Source organism: Aedes aegypti, chromosome 2 (genome assembly GCF_002204515.2).
Source record: "Aedes aegypti strain LVP_AGWG chromosome 2, AaegL5.0 Primary Assembly, whole genome shotgun sequence".
Classification (NCBI taxonomy): Eukaryota; Metazoa; Arthropoda; class Insecta; order Diptera; family Culicidae; genus Aedes; species Aedes aegypti.
The window spans coordinates 89952191-89978503 of NC_035108.1; the positions used below are offsets into that span (position 1 = coordinate 89952191).

A 26313-nucleotide genomic window follows, 5' to 3' on the forward strand; every position below is an offset into this window, starting at 1 on the left:
AGTGCAGTCAAGAAACAAGCCCGCTTGGATACCAGAGTCCCCTGAGTTGCTGATCCGAGGAGCTGCTTATCGAGCGTCTGGCTTGTGAAATCGCTCAAGATTTCAAGATTGAGCTACGTTTCCAGATTTCAACTAAATCCCTGTGATCCGCTATCCTGTTGCTGTTGTGTTACCATGAAATATTCAGCTGGGTTGTCGTGAAAACAGAGAACTTATTCACATATACAATTTCGTTGGGGTTTCCCTGTTTAACCATGGCAATCAACTGATAACATCCCGTAGTGCTATTAATCTGTGACAGCATACAAGCTCAATCGGCCCTTTTGGGGGCCAACAAACGTTCTTGAAAGAGTTTATAGAATAATATTTCCTGATTTATCTATCATGATCTTAATCTAGCAGTATTGTACAAAACTTGATTTGGATCACATAATTTATCCCACACAATCTCATGAAATTTGAGAATTTACGCGTGGACGCCGCTGCAGCGCCGTCGGACCGTAATAACATCATAGTACTCAGCATTTATGCATTATGGCATTTCTAACAGTATCGTTGATTTATCATATAATGGGTGAATACTTCCTGAATTCTCAAGTACGGAAATTGGGAAATGTACCGTAAAATCGGGTGTAATTGATCAGAAGGGTGAAATTGATCATCGTATCACACGATTTTATTTATTCCTAATGGAGCACAAATATCAATGTAAGCTACAATAAATGAACGTTGTTTGTCGTAACTATTGTCGAATTGTGTGTTTTGAAGTTTTTTTCGTTAAAGAATGTTTATTATTATGAAAATAATGTAAAATTTCAAAATCATGCACGGTGCAGTATTGACAAACACCTATAAACTTCTATTTCTAAGAAAGGATTTGAACATGGTATAAACCTGAAAGTTTGTGAGGATGCTTGAGATATATCCCTAGACCAGATTTCATTACCAAAATTCGTACCAATTAGCTCATATGGTTGAATTAATTAAATTTCTGTTAGATATCATTGAATTCCTTAGGAAATTGCATACATTTAGGCGTTTTCCGCGTAAGTGTTGAAATTCAACTGTTCGTTATTTATATAAATATTACATTGTTAAGAATTTGACAAGCATATTCGGATTCAGAGAGCTTAAATTTATTAGGTAGAGTTGTTTTGAAAACTAACAATAAAGGCATTGACAAGTGATCAATTTCACCCCGAAATGAGATCCCCTGATTTTTTTTTTATTTTAGAGATATTTGTTAACACTAAAATGACATTTGTTAGAAAATTTCGCTACATGAGTCGAAAAGGCTCACCTTCGTACTTGTTTTCCTGCATTTAGTTGTTTGGCATTGTTAACACTATAGAAAACAGACTAGAAAAACCGTGAAAAATGATCAATTTCACCCGAAATTACGGTATTAAAATTGCAACAGATTTCAAATACTGTTCACTAAACTGTTTCTTGACCAGTTGTAATAAGCATCTATTATTCTGCAATTTTTCTACATTTTAGTTACAATAAAGAAATCCATTGAAAATGTCATAGTAAAGCAGAGCATTCATATAAACGCTTGTATTGGGTTTCGAATTCCGATTTCCATAACTTTTACGCAGATTGATAAGAAAAATTTAAAATTTGCTCGAAGGCAAAACATTCGTTATTTTCATTTATCGTAAACTTTTGAAATAATGTTTTATCATTCATCCGAACGAGTCCATGAATTTTCAAAGATATGTAAATCCCTAACCAAGACATCAACTTTATATACCTTATGTCCCAGTTTAGTCGATCAGAAGAAAGCAAAGAATACGAAAGGGAGGAACATCGTCTGCTATTCAAATTGTGTAAAACATACTACTTTCGACTGATTCGGTTCATTTCATTTAAACTTTCGAGCTAGTAAGAGCTCCTCGTGATAATTTATTTATTTACAGTCTTCGATATTTTTACATCGCACAGACTAAAACTTAATGACTAATTCTAGATTTGAACGCAGATTTACACAAATTAAAATCATACAAGTGATACACATCATTAAAAACTTGGCAGTAAACATCGAGTGGGTTGTGTTGTCCATACTGTGTGCGATGTGCCGATCGTCGAAAGAAGTCAGTACGCCGTATCGTTCTACCTGGAGCATTGAAACGAAGCTTTTCCAAAATATCCGGACAGTCAACGTTGTTCTCCAGTAGGTCGAACACAAAAAGCCTCTGAAGATATGTTCTCCTAGTTGCCAACGTCGGAAGACTGATGAGTGCGCATCGGTTTTCATAAGCAGGCAGTCGAAATCTATTACGCCATGGTAGTCTACGAAGTGCAAACCTGACCTATTCGCAGCATCGCAACAGTCAGATACAAGGCACCACTACAAGAAGCCTCATGATCGGCAGATTTCGACTTAATCCCTGTGGTTGTCATATAGCCTATTTCCCAGATCAGGAAGCGAAGAAATAGGCTAAATAGGAAATAGGCTATGTAAAATTGTTGTCTTGGCAAGGGATCTACAAGATGAGCATTATGCTGTTATTGCATCCCGACGGCACTGCAGCTGCGTCCTCGGAAACATCCTCAAATTATCGTATTGTCAATTATTCGTAATAAATCAGATATTATATGATGCTACGAGATGAATTAAGAGATTATAGCAAAAATGTGGTAAACATATTAGGAAATATTACACAAATAACTCTTTAGAACACATTTGTTGGCTCTGAAAAGGGCCAATGAATTCGAGTCACACGGACACATTTTGACGCCGCACTGGTTGAAATCCTCCTTGCCCGACAGGCATTGCAATCTCATCTGATGAACGAGATCATCTTCAGATAACGGAAAGATATTATCTGTAATCCAAGAGCGCTCTGAAATGATATCATCTCTCAATCTTGAGCATTAGAAGATAACAGCTGTCATGATTCTTTGGTGGTTTGGAACAGTTTACTTCTTTAAGTATTTGTTTTTAATCTACGTTTCTTTACAGAGTTAACAACGCGTGATTGGAAGGCAATTTTGGGAAACAGTTTGTTTTTCCAAATAACAGTGATCTTCGAATATACCGTTGTATTTGACAACCAACAATGGCGAGAAATCATTCAGGAATATTGGAAAACCGTGGTCAGTTAAGCGATGAAAACTACAATTTCTGAACGACACAAGCAATGTTTGGCTTGTATTATTTTTATAATAAAATAACAGTATTCCCAATAACAAAACCCTTTTGTTTTTGCTATAGAGCGACCGGGAAGTTCCTCTTGAATTTGCCCACTTACATAGTGAATATATTTAGTTGAGCTTTCAGCTGTCTAGTTATCAGGGAAATCCAGACTGTATGACCATTTGTTACATGAGCAGTTTGTTTATCTTCCCACACTTACATACGCGGTTTTCCTGTGGGACGGTCTTGAAAGATTCCACGTAGTGCGGTGAACCGCGTTTATGAAGCTTCGTAACTTATGTCATTTAAGCTTAACGTCTATTCAACATAATTTTCGTTCCGGTAAAATTTGAAGTGAACGCATTGTAATTGTTGCCGCTAAGAATCATATTCGAATCAATTGACTAGATTCTTATATGCCACGGGTTATACGTGAACTAATCAGAGTTCGACACAGGGATAGCAGTAGGTACATAATTATTGGATAACGCTCAAATGGTAAAGTATAAATATGTAAATGAATCGATATCAAGAAACATGCTCCTTCTGATTAGCAACTAAAGTTATTTTTATTTATTGCAACAACTGTATCAATTCATTCTTATATTCCCCTTGCCAAATGTGTTTGTTCCCATGGTGTTTACCCCAAGTAAATCAAACGCGTCGATTGCTGAGCTCAAGATGACTCATCTTAGCATAAGATACTGACAAAAAAATTGATCACAGAGCTCTCAGATGATATCTCACAATTCGATCCATGTCATGCTCAGATGATCGAAAGATGGGATGAAATGCAATGCCTGTTGCCCGATGAGGTTTGCGGTGGCGGCTTCTTCGGGGTCTTCTTCATCACGGTGGTCTTTGAAACTTGGTGGGGTTTTGCTTAGCAACTGCCTTCTTTTTCTCCTACTTTCTAGCGGATACCAGCCACAGTCTCAGTTTAGGACTGCGATGGCGACCACAACCATCTCATTCTTCTGTGGACTGCTTCCTCTTCTTCTTGGTGGCGGCAGTGGTGATGGCTTTGGCTTCGGACGGCATCTTCTCTCGGTCGCTCGACAGTTTGAATTGAGCGAACCACGACAAACGGGGGGTCCTTCGCTGTCGATGTCTGTGCCTGAGAAGCACGTCCGGTCAGAACAAGCCGATCTGGTGCCTGCTGAGATGCGATCAAGCGGAGAGTGAAAAGCAAATGACGTCAACTTTTCTCTAGCACCCCTTCTTATAAATTTGCTTGAAATCAACGTTCTCTTTAAAAACAGTTATTATTTGGGCAGGTATGTGGGATTCAGTAAGTAAACGACATGACCCTTTTAAGCCTTGTGTTTTGAATTTCGTTAAGCCAGCAAAAAGTTATAAGAGTTTAAAATATTTAATTCCAACGTAACGCTCTTGGTTTTGAAATTCGAATTTCACTTCTGTATAGAGAATTATCAGTTTAGTAGCAAACTGAGCGGCATAATCAAATGCAAACGCATTCAGTTTCCGGTGGTTAGTGCCTGAGCTTCTATTTTTCATAAGCCACAAGGTGGAACTTTCCCCGAGATCGTGTACGACTATGCCCGACCAGAACCACCTAACAAGATTTTAACACATTCCTATCAGCAGCAGTTAAAAATAACAGAATTTGATATAATTTTGTTATCAAAATGGATTTGTTCTCAACTTGTTATATTTTTAGTAACACGTTTGTAACAACATTTGTTATATTTTTGACATCGCATTTGTAAGTTTGTTGCAAATAACATCCGATGTCATAAACAGTAACATAGTTTGCAATAATTTTGATATTTTGTAACATCCTTGCAACACATTCTGTAATAATTTTGTTATATTTGTAACAGGGTTTGTTATATTTTAGTTTAAATTGGTGCAAATTTTGTTAGAATTTTTGTTATTTTAACTACTAACGGTACATGTTTTATAACAACTGGTGATATAAAATAATCATATCAGGAGAACACATTCTGTTATAATCTTGTTTCTTCCGTCTGGTCGGGTGACAAAAGCCAGGATCAGCAATTGGTATATGTTGGTTTGTCGCGGGTTACTTCACTGCAAGGACTATTTTTGACAAACTCTACCAATTCTTCCAAGTTCCATCACGCCTAAAGCAGCAATTCGTCCCCTTGATGTTACAACTAGATAACTCAAAATTTGAAATTTTTGACTTCAATATGTCAAAAAAATAGTTTCAATTAGATCTTTAAAATATCCACGGCTTTTTAGCGTGTGATTCAAAATACACAAGTTAAAGTTTATTTTACAATCATATTCTCTGCGATTAACCATCTCCTTGTAAAACGGTCATATTTTCAATGTTTCACATCACAAAATTTTGATTTTAGAGTTATCTAGTTGTAGCATTAAGGGGACGAATTCTCCCAAGATGGTTAACTTGAGGAACGAGCTGCAGCGCTTGGGCAATCATCGATTACGGACGCTTGGAGACGAACTGCGTGAAATACTGGATCATAGCGGCCCTGCCTGCACATTGATGAGTATCAAAGTACAGAGCCTAAATGCTCATGCAATGGATATTTCTACAGACCAAATTCTGACCAGAATTGCTTGCACTGTAGAATTCCTAGCACTGAGTGAGACTTGGCTAGAGGACCACTCCTCCGTCGACCTGCATAACCAGTTCAAACGCCCAGGCGTGAAAGCTGAAGGTGTGGCGATTTACCAGAAGGATACGGCTTTCAATGAAGCTGTTCCTCACACAATTCAAAAGATTAGTGAGGAATATGATGCAATGCTTGGTGTAGCAGATCAGATTGGAGATATTTGTGCGGCATCGATTATGGTTATGGACATTGAAGTACTGCTAATAACAGTGTACATTTATCTAGGTACTACTGTGCAAAATACGAAAATGTAATTTATTCAATTATTTAAAACAATATACTCCTATTGTAGTCACCGGTGGCTTTAATATTGTTGCTTCCAGACAAGAAAATATTAATTTGTCGATTTCATGAAAAAACATTTTAATTTAAAGTTGACAAATCGTCCAAATGAAACGACCACATTAGGTGGTTCTTGTATTGATTCAACGGTTATTAAAAATATAAGTGTAGAGTACAGTCGATATTCATACTTTTCTTACCATAGACTGATTCTATCGATTATCACGATCGAAGCACCCGTGCTATCAAACGTCTAATCTACTGCAGGAGTTTGGCAAACTACAACTGGAGCCAGAAGTGAAACCGATCACCCAACCAAACAACACAAGGAAGCGACGACCAAACAAACTCACTCATCTGGCACATCACTGAATTATTCCTGGAACACCAAACACTGGTTCCCGGAGCCACAGAACGACAAATGGTCCTTTTCAGGACCACCAAAATGAGTCCAAAAAGAGTTGATATCTGAAAACTTAATCCGATCAATAACAACACAAAACTAGTACACTTACACACATGACAAATTACACAGCGTAACAAAAATGACATGTTCGCGTGTCTCAAGGATTAAATTCTGTGTTTCTAGTAGATTGTTGTTGAAATGACAAATCTCCCTTAAAACCATAACATAATTGAATACTCACAATCACAGCATCTATCATAAAACATCCTATCACCTGCAAAAAGCTACCGCACTGTTGTAAGAGTCTGACCCAGAATTGATCGAAGTTGTGTCCATAGTAATTCTACGTCAACCCCGCGATAATGTAACAGACCCACCCCAATTTTTTATTTTGCATAAATAACTGCTACTGAAGAGTATGAAGAGATGTATCAAGATTTGATTTCCTTGCAAAGTTAAGCCACGTTAAGAGAATGGGATCAAGTCTTCCTAGTCTGTCCTACCGATAGCAATTCTATTCATTTTCGGAAATCTTTTTTTTCCCTCTCAATCACATCTCCAAATTATCATGCAACAACTTTTTGACATCTATTGACAACAGTTAGACATTGTCAGTCGAATTGAATGCATTTTCTGTTTTTGTGGTCGACGGTAACGTCGATAAAGTGTTTGGTTTGCGGTTATTGATTGCCGGCAATAAGTCAACGTTATCGTTTGTTGCTATTGTGTTGTAAATCTGCAGCAGGTATCTGAAATTCCATATTCTCACTCGCATTAGAATAGCTGTTGGGCTAATGTTTCGCGGTTCTATGATTTATTGCGCAAACAAACTTGCTATTCAAGTCAGCCTTGGTAATCACTCTAACAAGCCAGCTCGGTCGTAAAAATGACCAAAATTGTTCTCACGAATTTCTTTGGTGAATCAAACGATAGCGAAAAGTCACATGATAAAGGTATGCGATATGCATTTGTTTCATGGCTATATGAAACGAAACTTGTCTGACCGTGCGTAGAAATTTACCGAAATTTCACGTTTTCCTTAATTTTGAGAAAAACTGGTATTGTTTGGTACATCACAATTAAACTCGTTTTGGCATTTTTTATTGAAAACTAGTGGTCCCGGCAAACTTCGTCTTGCCATCAAGTAGGCTGTTGAAAATAGCTATGAATCGTCCCATACAAAATGACAGTTCCGTTCATTCGTGTTTTTCCGGCTTTCCCGGTAAGCATCCTGGAACTTTTACACACACAAACACGTCGGAACCCTTGATGAATAAAATGGAGAAAGAATCATCGAAATCCGTTGCCCCGTTCGTGAGCCATTTCGTGACATACAAACACCATTCCATTTTTATTTATATAGATTAAGTATGTATTTTGCTGCAAACATAAGTTTATGGCTAAAGTTTAAAGTATGTATATACTTTTTGGTTTAAAGTATGTATATACTTTTATTCGTTTCGGACGAAATATATTCGACGGATCAATTCGAAACATCTCATACCCTTATCACATAACGACCATCTTCACGCAGACGACAAAGACATTCAGTCCCATGGTGTGTGATTCACCAGCATCGACAAATGCCCTTTAATGGCTGTCTCATTTCAGACTACAAGACACGTCTGCTCGGGTGCGACCTTGACTTCCGTCTCTCCATTCAGGTAACAGCATCAGCACACGGTTGGTAACATTTAGTTTTATCAACTCATTACTCACAAAAACAGTTTCCTTGTTGGCCGGCAATGAATTCGCGAACGGTATGATAGGCATCTGTTTGGGCACTTGAGGGGGTCTTGCGTGGGTTCCTCTCTTAGGCATGACCAAGCGTAATAAAAACAATGGCCTCCGAACCGAACATAGTCGCGGCTTAGTCGAAGCATCCTATTGTTGGTGCCATTCCGACAGATGCATCCAACAGCATTATGAAGTGGGGAAGTCGGGGTGAAATGCACTCGCTAAAGAATGATTGGATTTTCACTAAATATAGGGTGGCTGATCCAGCGGTAGTGTGTGTCCCACTAATAGTGGTAGTGCGGTTTTAAGTGTGTTATAGGCAATTTATATTTTTATGTGTATTTTTCTAACATGGTCTAACATGGTTTTCTAACATTCCGGAATATGTGTAGCCACGTTCTGGCCAACCAAGCAATGAACTTCTTCAAATATCATTATCCAATAATAAAGATTTTTGTCACACAGTTTTTTTTTCAAAGAATCATTTTTCTAAAAATGTTTCCAATTTTTATATCACTATCTGCCCTTCTACGCCTGCTTGTTCCATATTATATGTAAATCTTATGGACTGCCGGACAAATATGCGTAGAACGGCTATAGCTTGCAAAATTGGACTAAAAAGTCAAAATGTTGTATTTTTTGTGATTTATTATTCAATTCTGCAGGAAATTATGATCAGCTGTAAATTTTGTTCAACTATGCATCACTGTGTGATGTGAGGCTGACGACGAGGCGAGGGTGTTTATCGGTTTGTCAGTCAACCGTCGCATTGCGGGTGTAAATGGTGAACCTATCTCGCATCAATATCTACCTATCTAGATGGGTGAAATGTGGCGAATCCTTTCCGCCATGCATTGCAATGTGGTAGGATCGATTTTTGGAGAAATTTCCCATTTGGCTTGACTCAAATGTTCGAACGGATGTTACTTTTGTTTTCAGGCTAGGAAAAGATCATAGGATTAAAAAAAGGGATGTCAAAGAATGAATTCAATGCTCAAAATTTGAACCATAAGTTGGACCTTTTTTAACCACGAGGAAACCTCTACGATTGTGAGGCTTAGAAATATATAAAATGCAATGAAGGTATGACAGCAAATTGCAGTTAGGCGGCATCCACAAATTACGTAACGCTCTAGGGGGAGGGGGGGAGTAGGCTACAGCGTTACGGCTCATACAAAAATATGAAATTTATCATACAAAAAGCGTTACGGAGGGGGGGGAGGGGGTCAAGAATTTCCAATTTTAGCGTTACGTAATAAATGGATGCCGCCTTAGGTACATAAGTTTTCAAAATCTCAACGAATTTTCATAATTTTTGAAGAGGAACTCTTTTGCCTGGTAGTTCCCCAGGTGGCACCGCATGTTGAAGGTGCACGCAGTCATACCTACACTTAACGAGGCATCAGCTGATCGGCATCGCATAGGCTTTGCCTTTTGCCTCGGGGTCGGTAACATGCTGCGTATGACCATAAACTCATTGCGGCAGCCGGCTTCGGTGGGTCACTCACTCATTATGCAGAACAACGTCAGCGCCGGTGTCTTTCGCTCCCATGGCATATCTGTCTACATGTAGAACAACAACCATTCATTGCATGGTTGTCGCCGTTTGCGTTGAATAGTGGTGTAGAGTTCTACACGAGGCTTACTGGCAGCATGAATTCAAGTTTCAGTTTCGAGGGTACTAAAATAAATTTCATTAAAACAAGCGTTGATAGGTACCTGCATTAGGGTAATATGTACTACGAGTACAGCCATCGTCACCACCGTCACCGCTTAGCCGAGGGTCAACACTTAGAGCGTGTTCCGTCCAACGGCTATCTCGCTGTTTGCGTGGACTTCAACGGGATGGGATGTTTAAGGGTATGCGATATTAATTATTTTCGTGTCAATACGAAACGACGCCATTTTTTAAACGTTGCGACTTCAGTGCCATAAGATTAACTGTTACTCAAACAAGAAACCGACGAAATAACTACAAGAGACGCTAAATGAAAACACTTGAAACGCCAAGATGGAAGCCAACATGGAAATGGGATGAATTGTACTTTCCCGTCTAATGCTAACCAGATTTTTCAATAATGTCTAGCAAATGGCATCAACGAAAATACCTTTAGAACTTATTGGAAGGAATACTGGATTAAGCTGCTATGGTAAACCATATATGCATCGTAAGATGGGTCTCTGGAAGAAATCATTGTAGGATTTTCTAGAGTAATTATTGAAGGAATTGTGAATAAATCTCTGAACAATTTCTTGCGCGTTAGCCGTGGGTGATTTCTAATTCGATTCCAGCCAGAATTCCAATTGGAATATTCAGAGTAATGTCTGAGGAATTTTTTTTAAGAATTTGCAAAGAATCATAGTTGAAACACATGGAAAAATTGCAAAATTACATGAAAAAAAAAATCCAGATTCCTCTTTCTCATTGATCCAAAAGGAATTCAAGAGGCTCTGGATAAATTGCTTTAGTTATTGGAGGAAATGTAGCAAATCTATGCTGAAGCTTTTTCAGGATTCCCTGGAATTATATCTGCAATAATTTCAAATGGAATTTTCAGGGTTATTTCATTTTTAAACAGTATTCAGGATTCCAATTGGAATTTTCATAGCAATGCCTGAGGAAACAACTTACAGAATTTTCAAAGAATCGTTTAGCTAACGTATGAAAAAAATATAAAATTTCCAGGAAACAATTTCGGAGTTTTACTTGAAACATGCATAGAAAAAATTACTTTAAAGGGTGTACGGAATCAAATTGCACCACATTGCTTCTTTATGGATAATGAGACGTACCTATGTAAAATCAGACTTCCGGCAGCTTCCGGGGCTCCAGTTTTTAACTGCTCATCATAAATTCGATGTCCCTGAGGACGTTAGAAAGCAGATGATGTCAAAGTTTACCAAAAAATATATGATTTTGCAAGCAATTTGCTCGTGTGGATAGCGGAGCACCATATTCGTGACAACTGGAACGGTCAAAGGGCAGGTGTATCTAAAGGAATGCCTCCAAAAGCGTCTACTTCCTCTTCTGAGATCACAAGATGGGCCTACGATTTTCTGGCTGGATTTGGCCTCGTGCCATTACTCGAAAGAGGTTTTAGAGTGGTACAAGGCTAAGGAGATCAATTTCGTGTCGACGCATCTCAACTCCGGGTGCGTTCGGGGAGTAACTGCGGCCAACTGAAAAGTACTGGGCCATCATGAAGCTGGCACTTCAGAAGCATCCTAAGGAAGTGAAATCGGAGGAATATATGGAGAAAAAATGAACTTCTACGCAAACAAAAAGTTTTTCCAAATGTTGTACTGGACCTCACGAGTAGTGTAAAGAGAAAGGTTCGTGCATTTGGATGAGGAATTGAAATCGAATAAAACAAACATGGGAAAATATTCATAACATGCTTTATTTTACTCCCTGAAAGTTTGAAGATGATTGGTTGCACGTGCTAATTTTGCCTAATATTTGTGTGTGTCGTTAAAATTGTGACCAGTAGGATTAAAACCCAGGATCCTCACGAAAAGCTGCGAGTTTAACACTATTGCCTGGAATTATGTCTGCAATAACTTCTAGATAACTCCCTGTAGTTAGCTCTACTGATAGCTCTGGAGGAATTCTGAAAGAACTTGTGAAATCCCATGAAAAATACTTTGGAGAACTTCTGCATTGATCTATAAGGGACTCTTGGAATTTTGTCTTGAGAAAGTTTTAAAGGATTGTCTGAAGAATAAGTTTGGGAATGTTGTAGAAAATTAACTGCAGAAATCCTTATAAAACATACTTTAAGAGGCTTTGAAGGAATTGCTTCATTTATTGGAGGAAATATAGTAAGTGTTTGCTGACGCTGTCTATGGAATTATATCTGCAGTAACCTCTAGAAATATCTTAAGTATAACCTGGAGGAATGGATATGCGTGAACTATTTCAATCCTTGTGCAAATCCCTTTTAAAATCTGGGTGGAGTTTTTTTAGTTTATTTTATAGAAATGCTCACCTCCTAGAAGGGTGTTTAGAGGAAATCCATGTGATGAGTATTTGGAGGAAAAAACAATCCTGAATAAATCTTCAAAGTAAGTTTTGGTACAATCCCATTGGCATTGAGACATAGGAGAAGTTAGCATAGGAACACCTGAAGGAATTCTTCCTTCCAGAATTTTCCGAAAATCCGTTGGAGTAGTTTTTGTAAGACACGATGGGGGTCTATTCAAGGAATCTCTGGAGAAATCTCTGAAAAAAGTGTGAAGCAATTCATTTAGCATACTCTGTACAAATGTCTATGCTTCTATTGCTGCACATTTTTACTTTTGTGAGAGACCATATATAATATCATAACATTATTTTAGTCTCTACAGCAATTTTTCGCTAGGCATTTTGTCAGATTTTTCCAAGAAGAACTTTCAATAGCAACCAGATTCCTCCAGACCGTCTCAAATAGGACTCTGAGAGTACCTTTAATGATTACTATAGGAATTCTACTTCTAATTCCTCCACGAATTTCACCACGGAAAATTCCAAAGACCCCTCTAGGAAAATTTCTAGAGAGGAGGAGTTCCTGCAGGATGCATGCTTATAGTGATTCATCCATAGATTGCTCCGGCAATATTTTTAGTGAGATTCGTCCAAGAAGTCACCGAGAATTTCTCCAGGAATTCCTACAAGGGTTACACTAGGATTACTAAGGATATTTCTCCAGAAATTTGTGCATGAATTCCTTCAAGGATACTAGTAGGGGTTTTCACAGGTAGTACTCTCGAAATTAATCCAGGAACTATTCCGTTGATTTCTTCATAGAATTCTGCAGAGATTAGTCCAGGCATTTTACTAGGAATTCATGCAGGGATTTCTCCAAGGATTTTACAAGTAATTACTTTCAGTAAAATCACAACAGGAATTACTCCAAGAATTTTTCAGGTAATCCTCCAGAGATTCACTCAGAAACATTCTAAAGAATTGTTCTGAACATTCAAACTTTTTTTCCGAAGATTTCTACAAGAATTCTTCTAAAAATACTTCCAGAGATTTACCCAAGAATTTCTCCAGTAATTATATAAGAAATAACCTCAAGAATTCATCCAACGATTCCTCCAATATTCGTTTTCTAAAGATTTTTTTGGAGAGATACCTGGATAAATTCCTGAAAAAATACCTGGATGATTTCCTGGGGCATTTCTTGCCAAGAGCAACTTCTATAAAAATATAGTGCAAAAATCTCTGTAGGATTTCATGGTCGAATCCCTAGAAAAATCCTTAGAGGAAGTTCTGGGCGAATATATGGTTAAATATCTGAAAGAAGAACTGGAGTAATCCCTAATGGAATTACTGGAGAAAATTCAGGATGAACCCTTGTTGAGATTTTCTCACAGAAATTCTTAGAGAAATCTCTGGAAAAAAAAATCTGTAGGAATGTCTGAAGGATTACCTGGGTAAATTGTTGAAGGAATTCTTGGAGGCTTCTGTGGAGGCATCTTTGGAAGAATTCCTTCACTGTAGAGACTATGCTGTAGGAATCCCTGGAATAAACGTTGGATAAATTGCAAAATTTCTGGGTTAACACCTCTAAAAATCTTTGTAGAAGCCCTGTAGGAGGTTTTCTGTAGGAATCTTCCGAGGAGACTTTGGAAGCGTTCTTGGAGGAATTGTTGAAGGAAGCCCTGGAAGTGAAATTCCTGGAGTAATGGAATGGAGTTCTATTGGAGAAATATGGTTTTGATCGAAAGTTCTTCGTAAAGAAATTATTGAATGAATTACTGGGATAATTTTTTGAGGAATCCCTGTAGAGATTTGAAGAAATTTATGGAAAAACTTCTGAAGGAGTCTCTGAATTAATCCTTTGAAAATCCATAGAGACATTGTTCGAGGAATCCCTAACGAATTTCAGAATAAATCCCTGGAGATATTTTTGAAGGAATCCTTGGAACCCGATTTCGTGCGGAAATTGTTTTAGTAAGGATCCGGCCATAAATGAAGTAGCATTTTAGGGGAGCAAATGCCGGGATAATCAATTTCAATAATTCATAGATAAATCTTGGTGAAATCTCTGGAAAAAATCCATTGTATATGTGCCAAACCCCTTTTTCAATCTCAAGATACTATAAAAAAAGATCTTTAAGGAATGTATAGAACAATTGGCTAAGGAAATGCTGGAATTATTTATTCAATGAGGAGTTCCTATAGGCTTCCTGGAAACAAGAGTGGATTTATACCTGGATATTCATGTTGAGAAATTGATGTATTGTTTTTTGGAATCTGAAGAAATACTTTTAGAACTTCTTCACGTGCTTTGAGGATGTTGTCTTATCCGTAAACGTCCAAGAGTCCATCATCGTAATGATCAAAACTTCAAAAGCAATTTCTCTGCTCATAATTGAAATTTGTTCTCTGAAAATGTGTTTACTGTGTTTCGGCTGGAAAAAATAGATTACAGTCAACACATTTTCATTCAAATGTTCCCGAAAAAACTACTTCTTAAAAATCTAAAATTAATGACGGATCTTGTCCTGTAATAGATTTTTGAAAGAAGTCATCCAAAATTCAGTATCTGTAATGTTAGATTTTCTATTTCAAATAAATTGAAAAGGGATTTAACATTTTGAATTGAATTCTTAAAGTGAGTAATCCGTGCTACATTCTAAAAATAATCTTTCGAGATTTGTTTCGTTAAAAACCTGGTAGTGGTATTCCTAGAATCAAAATCTAGAGTAGTTTTTCTATAGCAAATTCAAGGATATTTCTCATTATTTAACTAATTCTCGAAATATTTTAGAAGAAATTTCATAAGGTACGATTTAAACAACAAAGCGAAGCATTGGAGGAAACTCTTACAAGCTTTGTGAATCCCTCGAGATTATTTTATACGATTCAAATGTAGCAATACATAAAGGATTTAGTGTAATATTATAAAATTTCCCATAATTGGAAAAGGCAATAAGGTCCTCCTGGAAATTTGCTGACAAATTCCCGTATGAATCTCTTGGAAGAAACCTTGAATGAAATTCTTTATAGTTCTTATGATGATCATCCAAAAAATATCTGGATGAATCCGTGAGGTCACTTCTAGAAGTAACTGTCATAGATTGTTAAACTTGTTTGTATTAAGTGTTGAGGATCACTGAGAAAATTTCTGACGGATTTAAATAATCACTTTATGGGCTTCGCCTGTAATTACTGCAAGGAATACTTCCACAAGTCAACAGGTTTACCTTGGTGAAAACTAGATCAATGTATAAAATTCGGAAGAAATTACTATAATCATGGAAGACTGGATGTGAACGAAACGGTTCCTCGTTGTTGAGCTATGTTAGTAGAGGAAATTATGCTGTAATTTTGAATCCTTGTTTTACACAACTAAATAGTCCATCAAGGGTCAACATGGCATGTGTTCTAAAACTAGCAAAACGATCATCACCCCTCTTATTGTACAAGGCTCTCTTTCTCTCTTAACACCAGATGATTAATATTAGCTCTATTTTATCGGGTATTCTGGGTATCGGAGGTTCTGATCGAAGGGAAAGGATATCATTGTCAAAAATTATTGTTCCAAAAAATCAGCAAAAATGTTTCTTAACACACCTTGCCACTTTGATCAGAACCTCTTCAATACCATTTAAGATGCCATAGGTATATGAAATATATGAAAATATATTTTGTGTATGAATATTGAAAAAGAGTTTTTTTTTAATTTAAGTACGTCGAAATTTCGAGAAATTCCATCTTGTTTGATAAATTACCAAAAACATCCGTTAAAATACTTAAAATTTTACAAAAAAAAATGCCTTGATGGACTCCGTAACATTTCGCAAAATTTTGTAGCGCAACATCATTAACACGAATGGACATATCGCATACCCTTAGTGATGCTAGGGTGCTGCCGGTTCATTCCGCTTCACTCGGGATTTGACCGTACTACATGTCGAGTAAGAGTAGACCCCATTTGGCAGACAGACGGTGTCTGAGTGCAACGATGCATTTCAGAAAACCTGATTGGCAACCTGTGGGTCTGTTCGACGTTCGCTTTTCTGGAGATTGCCGTTTATTTGGTTTCGTGGCTAGGTGAATGTCTTGACTAATTTTCCACTATCTAACAATGTCACCGCTATGTTTCGATTAGTTTCGAGGGCAACTTGTCCCGTATGGGGGGAAACTGAATCATGAACTGCGAAGAACCTGCCCGAGTGCAGCGGATGGCTTGAAAAATTTATTATCGTGCAGGTCACAGTCATGTTCAGTTGGACGGTTGCCCAAAACGCGTCGAACGGCGAATTGGGGGAAGACATCCCGGTCGGGGAGCATATGTGAGCTGGTTGGATGGTTGTCGTTGAGAGAGTTACTGCAAAAGTTGACATTTTTTTTTGTTTTGTTGGCAATGAACTCCCTCACCCGTGTTGGTCGAATACATTTTTAAGCGTGTAGAGTAAGGTGGGGCAAAAGTTCTGAATCTCAATTAATTTCTATGATATATGAAGCGGAATTTTCATATTTGAATAGCATTTGAACCACCATGACATTTATAATATTTATAATGAATTGAGCTACAAATTTCAAAAAAAAAAAAAAACTTTTGCCCCACCTTACTCTACACAACCAAAACACTGGACACTGGCCATGTGCTGTTGCAGTTTATCGAAAGGGAACCATGGAGGCTCGTCGGATGCCCCTGGGGGAAAAGTTGGCCCATGTGCACGGAATAATTAAACCAGTTAATTTATTCATCGTGAAAATTATTTTGATATGCTGAGAATGATGCTGCAAACGGTTTAGCCCGTTGGCTTACACGCGATTCGATATCGCTCGTTCATCTGCCAGATGGTGATAACAGTTGCTGACATTTGCTCTTCCGGGCATGTAAATTGGGGTTTTACGTGTCGTAAACATTTGCTGATGATAAATTTGAAAAGATTTTTTTGTGGGAATATAATTGAAGTTTTACACAGTGCAGTGCAGTGTAGACATTAGATGACACGATTCGGGGATACTATGAAACTATGATTGCATGAAATAATATACACTTATGACTATGACATCTATATCTCTTCTTCTTATTCTTCTTGATATTACGTCCTTACTAGGACAGAGCCTGCTTCTCAGCTTAGCAGAGAGTGAAATTATCGGTCACGGTGATAATCGTAAGCCTACACTCAGGCAAATGAACTATCGATAAACATAGGAACCCCTTATGAAAATTCGCCACAAGAAATCGGATTGAAATTCATTAATTTGCCTTATGAAACCAGAATTTGAAAACAACAAACGTTTTCGCGGCAACCTGGAATCGAACCAAGAACCTTACGATTGATAGGCCCGTGCGTTCCACGCGCCTATTGACGCCTTGATGTGGAGTGATGCTAGAACGATACTTAAAGCACTCGCATTGTATGAATTTCGATAGTCCAGTTCGCTGCGTGAACAATTATAGCAGTTCACGAAATCTGTTTCTCGCAGATAAAGGCGGCAACTAATTGTCGGGTTGCCTATTTTCGTCTCATTTCCGCGATAATTTCATTCACTGCAGCTTAGTGTTCGATGAGCACATCCACAGTTATTAACTGAGAACTTTCTTTGCCAAAGTTGCCATTTTTGCACTCGTATATCGTGTGGCAGGTACGATGATACTCTATGCCCAGGTAAGTCAAGGAAATTTCCATTACGAAAGATCCTGGACCGACCGGGAATCGAACCCAGACACCTTCAGCATGGTTTTGCTTTTAAGCCACGAACTCAAATTACTCGGCTAAGGAAGGCGCCACCTTGAACCATAGGTGACCTAGTGTGTAGCTTGTTGTTATTTAACAAACGGATGATTTCGCGCTTTTTTTTAACAATGCTAGTAGTGTAGTTCTGGTCCTAAACCGTCTTCCAGTGGTGATAGTTTTTATCAGGTATTGCAGAATTCATTCTCATTTGGTTTTGAAGCATTATCAAAGCAAGCTAAAAAAAATACAATCTCATCTGTGTCGGTCTATGATCGGCAATGTTTCGCAAGTTGCAACAGCAGCCAAGGGGCTCTCGAAGAGAGGGCGACGATAAAACTCATGTCTATCGCTTATTTACCGTTGGGCACAGGTGTTTTTTTTTCTACAAGCGTGATAAAAATCCCAAAATATCCTATAGCAATATTTGAAACTTGTTTAGATAGGTTTTATCATGCACTATTATCTCCACGATAAAATCAGAGCTTTAGCAAAAGATGATAAACAGACTCTGATGATGTGCTGCGAATCGTAATTGTAACAGAGAACAATAAATGAGAGATATTCCTATTTTTCTCAGAATTCAACCCCCTTATCTATTGATTTACTAAAAACAACGAGCATTACACTCGGTTACCAATCACGTTTGTTGCAAGATTATAAATTGTGCGAGAAGTATTTTATTTAATGATTTTAGGAAAATTTACTGCAAGCATTCGAAATGACAACATCTTTGCATTATTTTATATTTATTTTGAAACTTCATGCTGCTCGCATCTGCATAAACGTGAAGAATCGGCATCGGGTTCTGCACATCTACCTCATATTTTCAAGAAGGTACATCAAGAGTATGGCAATTAAATCGAATCGAATTAGAAGATTGCTTGGGAATTTATATGGAAAAATCTGACGTTTTATTTTCAAACTAAATTTCTCAAGATGGCTCAAGTCATCTTGGAAAGTTAAGTGCTTTCGTCTGTAAAATGTTTGATAAACACGAAGGAATCATTTTTTTTTAATAAAAGACTAATTATTTTACGAAAAAATTGATTTGAAGTAATGAATTTGAAAAAAGTATGTATATTTGGCAACACTTTATCCGACAAAATTTTATTTCTACATTCCTTGAAGTGCCGTAGGTAATTTTCTCTACTTCTAATAGTTTTGAAGATATAAATTGAAGAATGTAAACAAAATCATGAGTTTTGTCCAATTTGCAATCTTGGGGAATGGTCACATAGCCTCATGGGGTGAACCGATATACATAAAAAATGGTTTTCACACATATAACGTGAATGAGTTTTTGACCAAAATTTGGGTGAAATCGGCACTTTTTTGTAAATATCTGGTATGGAATGACACCTTTCCAATTACAAAACTTTTCGAAACAATCGTAAACTAAAAACATATCTTCAAATCAAAAGTAGTTGTCATTTTTCTCTAATTAATCGATTATACTTTGAATACAATGCATAATGGTAACACCGTTGGAAGAAGTTTTGTATACGGCTTCCAGAAAGAATTCAAACAGCGAATTCTCATAAAACAATGCAAAAAAAACAAGAAAAAATGTAGGAATCGGCGAAATATTTAAATATACTCCACCTTAGGATGTAGTCGAACGACTACCGATGATTTCTTGTTAAATACACCGAAAGCTTTATCATAAATTCAACTTGACTCATACTTGCAATATACAAAAGATCTTTGGTGACATTTATCAAACATCTGGCAAGAGTTTTTTTTTTCTTTTTTGGATCAGTCTATAGACTCTTTTGAAATCCGTAAGCAAATTTTCCTGAAGTTAGCCAGGGTACCACAATCTTATTAAGATTTCTGGATAAAAATTAAAAAAGGGCGCATCAACATTGGTAAACAATGGCTTTGCAAGTCTTTGTTGAGTCCAATAGCATCTAAAAATTTTGATAAAATGTTAATTTTATTGAATAACACGGCAGAGCGTATTAGTACTACTTTGGTATGTTTTTCCGATCAAATAACGGCTACTACTTTGGTATTTTTTTCCGATCAAATAACGGCTTTATCAAATTCAAACTATAAATTTAAAAATCAGTCAAATTTGAACCTTAACGCTTTTGATCATGATCACTTCGCCAAAACATTTCCACTGGGGTTTTACTTTTAAAAAGTGTTAACAACCCCAGTTGTTCCTATCTGACATTTCGGAGAGACACGCAAAACAAAATACACCCAAAATTTAAGTTTAAACAAGGGGTGTGACAAAATCTGAAAAACCAGAAAAAAAAGTTTGTTGCGATTTATACCAACGAAAAACACTAGAAAATTGAGTAAGCATGTGTTTCAGGCCTACACTTAAGCGTTCAGTACTAAAATTGAAACAGGGCTTCAGGACCCTATTCAACTCGTTCACTTTCACTAATACCACTATCATGATAGTGGTGTTAGCTTGCGTGGGCGGACTGATATGGGCTCAACAGCAATGTTTCTAAAAAAAGATCTCAAAACCTATTAAGCTCTTTTCTAATGTTTGTCCAGACTTGGTGAAGATACCTTGAACAATGTAATCGGGAACCCAGCAATATGGAAATCACAAGGAATCAACTAGTAAGGGAATATGTTGACAATTTTACTGGGAGGACCACTGACAGTAATTGCATGCATATTTTTTTTAATAGAAATTATCTATATAATTTCTCTACAATAGTTCCTGTTTTCTAAAATTTACTGAATTTCAATCACTCCTGCTATAATTTTACAGAATTTAGTCTTTGACAATAACTCAATGATTCTGAGCTATTAGTTAAATCTCCTCAAATAGTTTTATAGTATCACACTGGGACTATTGCAATGATAGATGTACAAATGGGTTTCCTGGATCTGCTCTACGAATGTCTTCGAAAAGTTGATGAGAAGTTTCTCCAAAAATTGTGTATTTAAGTTCAATAAATTATGATTTAAGAAGCTCCTAATATGAGTTTGATACAAAACATTACTCTATAAGGCGGCCCATATGCAAAGGAGTGTAAGTGCCATTTTGATAGGTTTTTAGGTAAGTATATTAAAATATTCTACTGTTTCCAATTTTTGCATCCGTGTTTTGAAGTGGTTTTCTGTCCATCAGAAAATATAAAATAATTCGTAGAATTGCTTGTTTTTCGGCTTCCATACAATTAGTGTGTAATGAAAAATTGCTGAAAACGTCAAAGCCAATTTTCTCAAAATCAGCAGTGATGGAAATGTTTGCATCACGAAGCGAAAATCAACGCAAAACAATCGTAACAGACTCACGCACAGGCTTGGTGTGAGTAAGTTTGAATCCGTCTACTCGGGAGAATATTCCAAAAGAAACAGCAAAAAGTATGTGAACATTTAGTCGTGAGTACCGTAAAACGGGGTAAAAAACATATGGAACGTCTTATATGTAGTGTAATTAAGGTTAAAGAATCCATCATTCAATTATTAGCAATAATCAAATATTGAAACCCAGTTTTTTCGTTAAAATTTTAATAAATGCTCATCGCCTTACAGATAGCAAGTGCAACGCAATGATGAATTTTTATGGACGTTGCTTAATTTTGAGCAAAAAAACTGGTTCTGAAAATATATAAAACGATGATGGTTATTTTCCTCTTAAGTCAAATGAAAGCTTTTAATTCATATTATGTATGTAAAATATCAACGATCATTGACACACGAGCCATAATTTCATCTCATTTATCCGCCTGAATTCATACACATTTATCGTTATCAATTTGACGAGTTTATCCACGGTGCTTTGCGAGTTTGATGTAATTAGTATGAATAAACAAGTTTTAACGTGAACTTTCATGCGATTTCTGGTTGTCTGGGTAGTCTTTGTGTGTTCAAATGTCACTAAGCTCTATGGTACACAAACTGATTCACTCTCTGAATATGGTTTGATCGGCTTATTCGGATCAAAACAACACTGTTAAATATTGTATGTTAGCATAAACCTTATTTTCTCATTTAAAATCACGTTGGTCATTATAGACCAGAACCAATTTAGACCACCTTTTTATCATTGGTTCCTGAATTGGTCAACACATTGCCAAATAAGGTATACTCTGGCAACATTTGGTGTGTTGAAATCCAAACTATAAGAAAAATTACCTTCTTTATTTTTTGATCTAATCGGAGAAAAATGTTCATTTCCATGTCATTTTGCTTGTCCCGAAATTCGGGAAAAAAGTTGAGGCTAGTCCCGGGAAATCTCAGAATGATTAAAAAAACTTGTGTTCTCAGTGAAATAAAATTAAACTTTCAACATTACTATGGTTTAACAATTTAGATGGAAAGATTTTTTATTCATGATAAACTACAGATGAAATAAATAAAATCAATTGAAACAAATTTATTTTAATGAAGTTACTAAATAAAAACCAAAGTTTACATTGACTAATTACGGGTATCCTTACGAATTCTCTTTCATAGATGAAGCTACCCAAGTAGCCATATAGCGCTTTAATTCGTTTTTCGTGCTATATAGGCCTATTATAGAGCTGACATGCCCTATATTAATCGTATAATAGCCCTATAAACCCAAAAAGACAAATAGACGGGCTAGTGGTCACTTGGGTATGGTGAACATTCAAGTCATAAAATTAAGATAATTGGGTCCTAAAACTTTAAATGAATTCTTGTTTTTATTTAATAATATGAAAGAGCATGTTCTTTCAGCCACTTTAGCAATTTTTCCAGCTCAAATAACGGCTATAACATCTTTAAACTTTAATTTTTAAAAAAGTTCCAAATATGAACCTTGACACTTTTGACCATGTTTGACGTTCACTTTGTCGACAAAAATGCCACAGGGGTTTTAGTTTCACCACTGGGATTTTCCTATCTGACATTTTGGCAGGGACACGGAAAACAAAATATACCCAAAATTTGAGTTTAAACCAAGGGGTATGACAAAATATCAAAAATCGTTTTTTGGGCTTAAACAAACAATAATCATTTAAAAATTGCGTAAACATGTGTTTCTGGTCTAAACTCAAGCGTTTGGTACCGAAATTGAGACAGCGCTTTAGGACCCTATTTGATGTATACATTTTGGAACATATATCATAATCATCATTATCTAAGTACAAGAAAAGGTTCTTAAATAATTTAAGGTATAGCAGTAGATCATATTAAAGAAATAAAAATCAGGAATATAGGTATACTTTTAGATTGGATTTCTCAGTCCAGAGTTATGAAAACGGCTAATTTACAACATTACAAGAAACGCAATAAAATACCATTGAAACTAAGCTTAAAACAATAGTGTTGACTCATTTGATCTTTATCATGAAAATAATCACCCATTTATTCTGTTTATTTAATTATGCTTTCCCATTTTATCGAATAAAAATGAGTCTGAGAATAAAATGTCATTGTTTTATATTATAATATGCTGGTTTTCATCAAATTTTACATTCATCTCGGGAACCCCAGGATGCCCTGGACAGCATAATGTATATCCCGGAAAAGGAAAAATCCCGAAATTTCTAAAATCTCGGGATTTTTTGTTGGGATGCACACTCGAATTTCCATTTCCTTTTTTATTCCCATTTTGAAACCGTCTAAAACTTTGAGACATGTGTATGAACATGTTAGAGTTCTACAAAAATGATACATTGATTCATAATTTTAGTTTTCCGCCAAAGTTTCATGTCATTAGGATCATTTCGCACAGAATTACAGGCCTCCTCCAAATCTAATTTGTTTCTTGTATTTAAACAAGCAATAAATTATATTTGAAGAAAACCATACAATTGTTTTTCACTTAGAGCAGTAGCGCAACCAGGATTTGGCTCTAGGGGGGGTGTTGTGAACTTAACGGTAATGCATTTTGAAAGCCCCCCCCCCCCTTTAAAAAGTTGAAGTAAAAAAATAAAATATAATAGACTATCATTTAAAAATATTAAATTACTCTTGTAAGCTTTAGCTTCTTTCGTCTTCCGCAGGTATTACTTTTTATATACACCTTTACTGCTAATCATTAAAAAATAGCATAGGCTCGAATTTTCAAATACGACTATGTACCTGAGAAGAAAAAAAGTGCCTATCTGGGAAATTTCTTGCAATAAATGGTCAGGAAAATATTTTTTCTTCGATCGCAATACGCAGCAAAATTTCTTGACCGTTTCTGTCAAATAAATTTTTACCTTTCTTAAGCAAAACAATATACTTAGCCTTAGGAAAGAAACCGCCATCCGTCTTGAGGTTTCCTAGGGTTTTTATTTATGACTAGTGGTCTCAGAAAACTTCGTCTTGCCATCAATTAGGCTGTTGCAAAATGCCATACAACATGCCAGATTAGTTTTTAACGGTTTTTTCTTTAACTATTCCGGAGATTTTCCTAAACTTCTATAATAATTGAAATAATTATTCAAATCTATTGACTTATTCTCAAACCAACTTGTAACGTACAAAAACCATCCTATTTTAAACTGACACTTATATTGAGCTATTCGGTAATCCAATCCGCATGGTTATTAAATTAATTAACTGATTACGCGTGGTAAAGATGGACAAATTATGGGTGAAATTATGAAAAAAATCCACGTGCTCGGCTGGGATTTGAACCCAGGACTCTTGTATGCTAGACGAGCGCTTTACCAACTAAGCTACCGAGCCACTTGGTGACCCAATAACTGAGTTGGTTACAAGTTTAGAATTCAAATCCCTACAGACCACGCGGACCCCTTTCATAACCAATATCCATCCATCTCATGTTCCTACACACGCGGAGCGAGCGAGTGCGATTTGTTTAGTGTTGAAACTGTTTGCCTATCGTACCTACATAAGTGTCAGTTTATATTAGAGTGTACTGCCTCTCTGTAGTAGTCATGTCGTCACTTGAGTGAGAACGACACGTTGATAGCCTTCCCACATCTTTACTCTTCCACAATACAGTTGTTGTGGAAGCGATGTAGGTACGATAGGCAAACAGTTTCAACACTAAACAAATCGCACTCGCTCGCTCCGCGTGTGTAGGAACATGAGATGGATGGATATTGGTTATGAAAGGGGTCCGCGTGGTCTGTAGGGATTTGAATTCTAAACTTGTAACCAACTCAGTTATTGGGTCACCAAGTGGCTCGGTAGCTTAGTTGGTAAAGCGCTCGTCTAGCATACAAGAGTCCTGGGTTCAAATCCCAGCCGAGCACGTGGATTTTTTTCATAATTTCACCCATAATTTGTCCATCTTTACCACGCGTAATGAGTTAATTAATTTAACATCCTATTTTGCTTCTTCAGTAATTCATGTGTTCTGCAGGTGAATTCCGGCGCACATTTTCTTCGAAGAGAAGAAATTTTCTTCCATAATCCACCAGCAAGAAAATTTTCTTTTCCTCGAAGAAAATACGCGCCGGAATTCGCCTACTGGAGATCCTAAAATTTGGCTGAATTCTAAACCCACTAAAAGTTTCTCCAAGCTTTGTATGTTGCACTAATCAGCAAATAAAACAGTCTTAATGGATATGCATATATGTCTGAAAAACATCTCGTCCAAAGCCCGCAGTATATTTCTCAGAAAAAGCGAAAAAATATCTGTAAAATATCGATATTCCGATACATCGGAAGTATCGGACGTCCCTATGTGAGACATGTATCCATCATGGTACTGTCATCCATAATGATAGAATACATTGTTTCGAAAAGTTGACAAATTTACGCATGAACTATACGGAATTTTCACAAAACCCTTAATGAGTATAAGAAGGAGAGAGTATAAGAAGGAGAAGTGCCATTCATGCATTGGAAATATTTCATCACCAAATGTTGATTTGAACCTTTTACAAGATGCGTCATTCCAATCAATGTTATCCCGCTGATCAATGTTACTCCGGATTACGGTACAAACATTCCCTTTAAATTTTCGTACAATGATTCATATCGTAAGTTTTTGTTTGGAGGAACCATCCCGTTTCGTAAGAACCACACAAGTACATTCTAGTTCATAATAAGTGGCCTTGACTGGTCGAATCCCTCTCACTAAACTAGCACAATGTTCCAGGCATGACCACAAAAGCATTTCCGCCTTTTATTCCTTACGTCAATCGTGTGATTTCAGGAATCTTGTCAGAGAATGCTTATCGTTGGGTTCCAGATTCCATCATAGTGCTGCTAGAACTTTTATTTCACATTAGAATGTTATCAACAAAGGGATAACAGTATGGATTATTGTGAATAAATCAATCTACTGACGCAAGCAGAATGTTTTTATTTTACGACTGCGTAGGAGTTAGTGGGGGTGGCATTCAACGGTAACATGCAAAAATAGCAAAAACCAGCTGCCATTGCTACTGGAGTGCAACCAACAGAGGGTTCACCTGAGCACACGTTGAAGGTACCTACCGCATCATGTGTGCAATACTTTTTGCAAATTAGAAGCAATCAAAACTGGATCCCGTGCAGTTGATTCGATTTGTTTGCTGCTGCTGCTG

At 36.8% G+C, this 26313-nt stretch overlaps 1 protein-coding gene and 1 long non-coding RNA gene across 2 annotated transcripts in view; one reads left to right on the forward strand and one right to left on the reverse strand.

Annotated features, from left to right (window-relative positions):
* The window catches only part of LOC5579438 (calcium release-activated calcium channel protein 1), a 105739-nt gene that overhangs the window by 63833 nt on the left and 15593 nt on the right, over nucleotides 1–26313 (reverse strand). The gene's annotated exons all lie outside the window — the stretch shown is intronic.
* LOC110675758 lies at nucleotides 2728–3945 on the forward strand. The gene is made up of 2 exons (XR_002499767.1): nucleotides 2728–2910; nucleotides 2969–3945. It is a non-coding gene; the product is annotated as an uncharacterized LOC110675758 (long non-coding RNA).